The 8678-nt window shown below is 36.2% G+C and overlaps 1 protein-coding gene and 1 long non-coding RNA gene across 2 annotated transcripts in view; one reads left to right on the top strand and one right to left on the bottom strand.

The window, feature by feature from the left end:
* Nucleotides 1-529: 529 nt before the first annotated feature.
* On the bottom strand, nt 530-5499 carry LOC132905646 (uncharacterized). The gene is made up of 3 exons (XR_009657836.1): nt 5195-5499; nt 1085-1503; nt 530-917 (listed from the first exon to the last, which is right to left on the bottom strand). It is a non-coding gene; the product is annotated as an uncharacterized LOC132905646 (long non-coding RNA).
* Nucleotides 5500-5628: 129 nt separating this feature from the next.
* Nucleotides 5629-8678, top strand: part of LOC132905635 (E3 ubiquitin-protein ligase MIB1-like) — a 243809-nt gene continuing 240759 nt past the window's right edge. The window contains exon 1 of the mRNA XM_060957140.1: nt 5629-5782. The gene's annotated coding sequence lies outside the window, so the exon portion shown is untranslated. The remainder of the gene's footprint in view (nt 5783-8678) is intronic.

Here is an 8678-nt window from a genome sequence, read left to right as displayed (position 1 = left end):
TCCTGCATTGTTTGCACCAATAGAACGGCCTCATCCGTCTGCCGATTAAAGCTGACGGTGCAAGAGCGTCCGAGTGACCCGATGCGAGTCCGCAATTAATGTTATTTTCACGGCGCAACTTGTTCGAGGCAATTAAGGCGTTATTGATGAGCAGAGAGTCAGTGATGCAACTCGACGAAGAAGTTGCTTTGTTATCGGTAACGAAGGTCGATGATGTTCCAAGATATAAACGACGTTGTAACGAAAGGATAATAGATTATCGATAATCATTTTAATATTTCAATATTTCTTTTTTTTTTTTTTGAGTTATCGACGAATTCAATTCGATAAAGTAATCCGATAGTTTCGATGAATAAAATTCGAGAAATTAAACAGAAAAGATATAAGTGGTGTTGTAAGGAAAAAATAACAGGTTATCGATGAATGTTTCAATATTTCAAAAGATATCTTTGTACGTCTTCTATGTTTGTTTATCAATACTGTTAAACTAGTAAGTTCCTAGTAAGTAAACTAGTAAGTAAGTTGTATTCATTCTGATGTTATTCTGATATCCTTTATGATTATCGTTGAGAGTACTTGAGAAAAATTGATCGTAAGTAGAAGGTAAAAAAAATATTGCTTATACTGGATCGTAACTGGAAATGTTGATATGTGTATGCGTATAACGGTGGAAAATTTATGTTGTAGACACACGTTAATAATTGTAATTATTATTAGTTTTAGTAATCGTTAGAAGCGCTGTAAAGATTCCACTATGTTTTTATTCGTAACGTGTATATTATTTTACTACTTAGTAACGCTGTATCCACGATTTAACAGATACTTGTACGCTGCAACGAAAATAAAGTATTTGTCTGATCTTCCTGGACGGAACATACAATTTTACATCGTATCGCAAATATCAATTCGAAGTTGCCCTAAAACAAACAAAAGCTAGGAGAAATGCTCGATTCGGAAAACCTAGTGCAGCAACTGCTCGATCAGCCAGATTTGTTCGCTCGTTCGCGAAAGGAAGAAAAAAAAGAGAGAGAGAGAGAGAGAGAGGCGGAGGGAGGGGGCAAAAGGTTAGAAGCAGAGAATTCACCTGTTATCGTCGCTAGCAGGTTGCTCAGCACTTCCGTTTGTTTTCCGAGCCGTTTTCCGAGTCATCTGGCCAGCTTGTTTGACCGATTTAATCCCAGAGATCGGCCGGTAACTACGTTAGTTTTAACGAGCCACCATAAAGGACGATCCAAATTTATAGAATGGACGGTAATGGTCGTCCACTTTCCAACTGCAATCTGGCCGCGGATCAGAATTCACTCGATTCATTTGAATTTCCAGAGAGTGTCCTGAATAGAAACCACGGTTTTGAATGGAATATTAATAACTTCAACCGGCACACACCGGGTATATAATCATTCATATTCATGTTTTTCTTTTTTCTTTCCTCTTCTCTCTCCTTTTTTTTCTTTCTTTTTTTAACTTGGTTCCCACTACCCCGTTCCTATTTCCCGTTCGATTCTGGAACAGTGACGAATCCGGGTATCAATTTTTCCCGCGTTTCACTCGCTATTGATTGATGGTATTCTCTAAATAGCCCCGTTTGCTGCGTATCACACGATTTTTGCCCGCGACGAGCCTCGCCTGGAAAAATTTCCCCGTGATAAATGCACCTCGTTAATTCTACGATCTTTTACGGCTCTTGGAGGAGACACACAGTTCAACTTCGCCGTAAATTTCCTCCTACTTTATACGTCACCCTCTCCTTTTCTCTTTGTTAGCCTTAAAAATTTTATCTATGGGATTGTAGCTCGTTTAATAGTACAGCAGCTGCTTCCGGAGAAGATTAACTCGAATTTTCTTTTTCCCCGGCTGAAATTTTACGTGGGTTAGGAGTTGCAGGTTGTTTTTTGTATCTGATGACAGTTGTAGCGAATACGATGGTTTATTCGATGCGCGTTAAATTATTCTCCCGACTAAATTAATTTCCTTTGTCAAATTAATTGTTCTATGATTCGTTCGCTGTATATTTGAACTAAAAGTGGAAGCATTATGAGCAAACATTCTTACGGAATTATTCTTTAAGAAAATTGCCACGTTCGTAATCTAATAGTTCAAAAGTTCAAAAATGTCAACAATTTCAATGACGATGTAAGAGAGTTGTAAAACTATTTTTCTATAAAAAGTGGAAAGCTGATTTATCATGACTATCCCTTGTGCACTTGGATTTAATTATCGTTTCATCTATTTCGTATTAAAATACACCTCTTTAACAGTCAAGTGACATTAAAATCAAAGAACCAACAAAAATATGAATTTTTTTAAATCTAAATTCCTATCTTGTGTCTCTCTATCTCATTTGCTAGAATGTATTAGCAAACACAAATTGAGCGAACCGAAAATTAAAACGAGATTAAAAACAGTCTACGTCTCCCGATTACATCGGACAGTCGTTCGTATCGTCTGACCACGCACGGTCGTTACTACTGGCGTAACCCTTCGGTTCGCGACTCGCCGATAAAAATACTCCATAAAATATCCCCGTAACGGTCGTAACCGTGTCGATTCAACGGACTGGCCGGATATCGTCGACGATGCGTCTACCATGTTCAGTGCCACCGCCGCGATACGTACCGCTCGTTATGCATTCCCTTCAGAGGGCCGCGATATTAGGTCACGCCGATAAACGTTTCGATCTCATGGACGACGACTTTATATTCCTGTCGTATTATTGCCGGCGACTCGTTACGAAGTCGTCGAAGAAACGTTCCCCACGTCGATCGTTTTTTATGATTTCAAAAAAGGCGATTAACGATTTAGTTCGCGGGGCTGTCGGGCGATCGAGTTACCAAACAGGATGCGCGAACGACGTGTGAATCGAGTTACGCGATAAAACTCGACACTTCAATGCCACGTGAAAACACCATGTTACTTCGATGTTTCATTTTTCGAATTCTTTCTTTTCTTTCTCCGTTTCACTTTTATTCGCTAGCGATAAAAATGGGCGGAATGTGTCTCTTGGTTGTTGATTTTTTCCTTTCAAGTGCAAAACTTCCCCTTCTGTGGTGTTACGGATTAGCACGTGTTGGATGTCACTGGATGCAAGGGAAGACCACACAGAAAAAGCACGATAAAGTTCTTATCCTTGTTGCGAAAGAATCCAGGCCAAGCGAAATGATAGATTCGCATTACAAAGTGGTTTTCAATCACTTGAAGTCGAGTGACCCGACTAGCGATGAGAAGCGTAAAAACTTCATAAAATACATCAAATAAATGGCAGGTTCCTATTCGTTAAAGTGATTTCAAACGATTGTTTGATTAATTTGAACAGGAGGACGAGGATTGAAGTTTCTGATTTCGTCGATTTCTTGAATATTTTCCATGGAAGCTTCCTCCAATTATTTATACGTATTGTAAATGTTTTCACTACAGAAACGTTTATCGATAGCATTTTGAAAACGTCATACGTAATTTGAGAAGAAGAAAAGTTTCCAATTTCTTAAGTTTTTTAAATTGTTTATAGAATGGTATTTTCATTACGGAGATATTAATTGATGGCATTTTGAAATCGAGTTAACTTTCAATCATTTAAAATTGCAATTCCTTCAGAGAGCTCGGTAAATCGTTTGATAGTACTTTGGGAAGCTTCTTCGTTTGTATCCACGGATAGCATTGGCGACTATTACGAAACCGCATCTCGTCGTAATTCTCTGTCACATTACGATTATAATTACGAAATGTAGCGTCCGCGGAAACTTCATTTAAAAATGCCTGTCCCTGGGGTCACGACTGTGCAACTTAGTAATTATTAGAATTATTACGGTCCAGCCCCAATGGCCCAAAAGTTTTTCCTCGTCCTAATTGCAATATAGAATTTTACCTAACGAAATTACAAACAGAATTCGTACGATTGTTTGAAACGAAGCATCAGTTTTATGCCACTCGTGTATGATGGCTTTGCCAGTTGTTTATAGTTACTAATATCGTCACTTTTACGCAAAAATTATTAACCCTGTTGCGATTGTGTTTTTCCGATTACCAAAGTTCTTAAATTTGAGAAAAATAAAATAAAATGGATTAAAATAACGATATAAAGGTAGAAATATAAAGTGAAATATGAATTAATATGTAATTTATTGTCGTTAAATATATTCTTCGGATTATACGGCAGTAGAAATATTAGTGCGAATATATAGCATTATCGTACGTTAATAGACAAATATAATGAACAGTTTTCGATGAGAAGAATTTTAGTTTTTTAATTTTAATCAATGGATGTTAAAATGATGGGTAGAAATTTAAAAAATATCTCAACTTATCATTTTATTGTACTTTCGTAATAACATTCGTCATTATATTAATTAAGCATGTTACTATATTTGTAATTTTTCTAAGTAATTGGAATAATCAAAATTGCAAGTCCAGATAACGTGTATTAAACATCCTTCATTATTCTCTCACAGAGTTCATACATCTATTCACTATGAAATTGCAAAATTATACTGGTCGTAAGTTATGCAAATCATTAAGTTCCCGTAGTCTATCTAAACCGAAGTTAGTGTCAACGTTTCAACGAGAACCCTTAGAACGTCTTATTACTCAAACTGTAGCTATATATGGTAGGATTAATAACGTTCATCAAGAACTGATTTACTCGAAATTGCCACAAGAATTAGATGCAAATAATACCAAAACCTGTTTTCTACTATTACACTAGCTCTCGTAAATATCGTGATCTTTCACTCGTAAATAAAACAATATGTAGAAAGTGTCTCTAATCCCTAAAATTTTGAAATTGATATTTTACAGTAGAGAACGAAATATTACAAAATATTCATCGGTCTAAGCGAACGATCGGCAGCTGTAAATCTTCCCTTAAAATAGAAAGAAGATTCGATATCCGCGAACATCTAAATTTTGTCTTCTAAATAGACAAATCTCAAGACCTACGTTAAATATACAAATTCTCGAAACATCAGCTTTTTCCTCAAACCATCCTTTACAAATGTTACACAAGTAATGGACGATTATTTAATTATTATTTAATAAATTCAAGATAGCGTATATTGTGACTACGGCTCGTATTATTTACATACGTTTCCAACATATAAAGAAACTCGAGCCAAAAATCGCGCGTGATATACCGAAGAGTCAGTTGCCATACTCGACTCCCACAACTCGCAGACACCTCGTTAACCCAAACAAAAACCACCTAAGCTCGAACTCGACAAAGAAACGGTCGTCCTCCAACGAAGAAACATGTGAAAAACAATCGAATCAACGAGGTAGCTAGCTGATGAACGCTTGACGCCTGGCACATGCAATTTATGCGTTGCCAGCGACGGATGGCGTGGCACTGTTATCAAGCCAAGGGTTCGTCGGTTCGAACCCCCAGCCGACGCCTAGATGGAGACGCGCAGGCCCGTGCAGCGTCCCGGAAAGCCGAAAACACGAGCGGCTCGTGCTACGGGTTCGTGTCTCTGGACGAACGCCTGACGCCGCGCTGGCCGCAAGCGTAAAGCCGTGCTCGCAGCACCCTCCACGAAGCGCTGCCACCTCTTCGGCGACATCCGCCACGGTCGGTAACCAGCCTGGATCCCCTTTTGCTTCGACGAGGCTACCACGCACAGCAAAACCGGCCTGGAACCCTTTCTAGCGGCCAGAAAGGTCGCGTTGCTAGCTTCCCACCGGCTTCTAGGCTTAGTTTAGAATGTTCAGTGGTGTGACCCGGCCAGACGCTCGTCAGCTGAGTTTTGGTTCGTGTCCGAGGATTATTGATCCAATCCTTCTCGGCGATTCAGTAAGCATAACAAATCACGTATTTACTGTCCCTGCTTCACGGCTACGATTCTTCGCCTACTTTTGGATGGAAGCATATTTGGCTGGGAGTAAGTCGTATACTTTTTTTTCGTTGTTCTTCGTTTTGTTGGTTCTTCGTGATTCTAACGATTGCGTTGAAGTTGGAGATGGCTTTGAACGGGAGCGTGGGTAGTAGAGGTTCGACGCCGACGCAGATACTCGTGCGAATAAAGGAGTATCCGGGGAATGTTAACATTTCCGCTCATAAGTATATAGATATTTTCGTTGCTTTGCAACGAGATACGAAGCTCGCTGAGATGGATAAATTAATGGTAAATTGTTTCCTTTATGGATAGAGGAAACGTTTGTCGTCTTCAAATGTTGTACACTTTATTTCATTTGTTCAGAGGGTATTCTGCAAGGGAATAGTTGTTTAAGGTTGTTTTATTAATAGCATATTGAAATTAAATACACGAGTCGTTGATATATTCACTGGCTTGAATTTTACTGTTTTAATTAATTACTAGTTTTATAATTCTTGTGGTTTATATCCATACAACCTACTCTATATTTGCCTATCATAAAAACTTTTTAATCTGTGTATAATTGAGAATCAATTGAGATATCAACTTTGTTATCGCAGATTAGTTTCTAATTGTACGTTCATAACATACAATTCTTGACAGAATGTTATATAATATACGACTGCAAGAATAATGAAGAATAAACTTATCGTTAGTCTTTGCATTCGTAATTCCGTAACGTAAATTATATGCTGTAAAAATCAAAAAAATGTCTGAATACTTTTGAGCGACAGCTTATGCTCGTCTATCACTTTTGCTCGAGCCAAATGTTGTAGATGTTGTTTTATTCGTGTCCGACAGTAAGCGAATTAAAAGATTTCGATTCGATGGATGATTTAAAGGTAGGAAGGGCAGAAATCGAGGTAGATGTTTGGCATTGATGAAATTATAGTCGAAAGAAAACGTAATAAGTATACATTCCCCAGTTTATTGGACTGGATAGATGCTACGTTATATAAATTATGTGAAAATTCAATTAATTTAATATTCTGTATCCACAAATCTATGTACTTTCTTCGCAAATCTATCAAATTATTCATTTTGTACTTTCATATCTAGTCTTTGCAAAATTTGAAGCTTCCCTCACTAATATGTAATAATATGAGATCACAAAATTTCTACTTCGTGGTTGTATTATTACCTGATGGAATACCTGATTACACGACGATGTGATACCATAAATAATAAATTTCACATTTTGGTGGATGTTATGGAACCAAGTATACGTACTTAACCCAAGAATTTGATGGAACTGATGTTTCAAACGCTGTTATATTCACTATGTCACTTTCTACTGATATTAATTCTGCACACATTAAACATATTTGTAACAAATGTGTTAAATTATTATATGGAGGTACCATTTGTATGAAATTCTCATTTGTATGGAATTAAACAGATCAGTGCCTTTTGATTCGCTTACTTGTTAATAACGCTTTGAATGTTAATATCGCTTGTATTTCTTGAAATATAAAGCGAGCTTAGAGTACTATTACGTAATGTATGTTTTAATTTAAGATAAACTGCATTTACTACGAACAATTATTTGTTTGTTTTTTATTATTGTGTCCCTTAATAATTAAAAAATATATATATATATAATTTACAATTTCCTATCGAATCACTTAAAATACCTATTTTTCGACGTAACGAGAAGTCGTTGCTATTCCTTCTTGACAAATTGAATTTGCCATTTTCTCTTACAATTTACCCTAATTACGCGAATAATTATTACAGGTATTACTGCATGGTCTTCATTCCCAAATGTACGAACAATTAAAGTTATCGATGATCTTACTATCACATGTATACATTCTTGATTATGTCACATCGTGATTGTTAATTTGTAATACACTGATTACACATCTACGATATAGCGTTGACTTCGATCGATTCCATCAATTTTTCTATAATAATATATATAAACATCTCCGAAATTACTTCAATTTTAGAATTATCTCGCTTAATTATTTTATTCTTTTATTACAATCCTTTATTATAGCCGACATTTTCGTACACGAATTTTTTTCATTGCCTTAACGTGTAAAATCACTCTATTTATATGTCGCTCACATATTTTATGAAACCCTGAATATACATGTAAATATCGTATACATAAATATAGATACATATCTTTTCTTCATCTGAATGTAAAGTGTGTCGATGAATTTTCTAATCATATCCCATGTGATACATATACATATATTTTGATTACCGATGAGACTAAAAGATTAGTCTGTACGTAGATGATAAATGTAGCAAAGATTACAGACTATGACCGTATTCAGATGATTTAATGTCAAGTGTAGTTACGTATGAGAAACTCAGTCCTATGCAACTCGTGTTCATTAAGTCAGTTCGCAATAAATTTGCGTCAGTTCGGAGAGTTAAGTTCTCTTTTTCGTTATCTAGATAGCCGATATAACCGACATACAGCACAACACATTCGTCATTTTAGTCATTTTTATTACTGGCTCAAGCCTTTCCCGAACATTTAATCTCTGTAGTCTATCGTGTCTGTATATTGGGACATATCGACGATATCAACAAATTATTCGTAGAGGAAAAGGTATAAGTGAAATATTTCTTTGTTTGACAAAAATATAAAAAAGAACAGATAATTCGATATTTGATGTTTCCTTGTTACAAAATATTGGAATTACTATACTTTTTTATTTCCAGCCGAAACAACCCTTTATTCGTTTCATTTTTGGAGAAATTATAAACGAACATAGTCATGTACTTAGGTTTGGAATTTATTGATTATTAATAATTTGTATCCAAGAAAGAAAACAAAATACGATGAGATTAAAT

This window comes from Bombus pascuorum, chromosome 3, assembly GCF_905332965.1.
Source record: "Bombus pascuorum chromosome 3, iyBomPasc1.1, whole genome shotgun sequence".
Taxonomy (NCBI): Eukaryota; Metazoa; Arthropoda; class Insecta; order Hymenoptera; family Apidae; genus Bombus; species Bombus pascuorum.
This window is presented reverse-complemented; position numbering and strand designations above follow the sequence as displayed.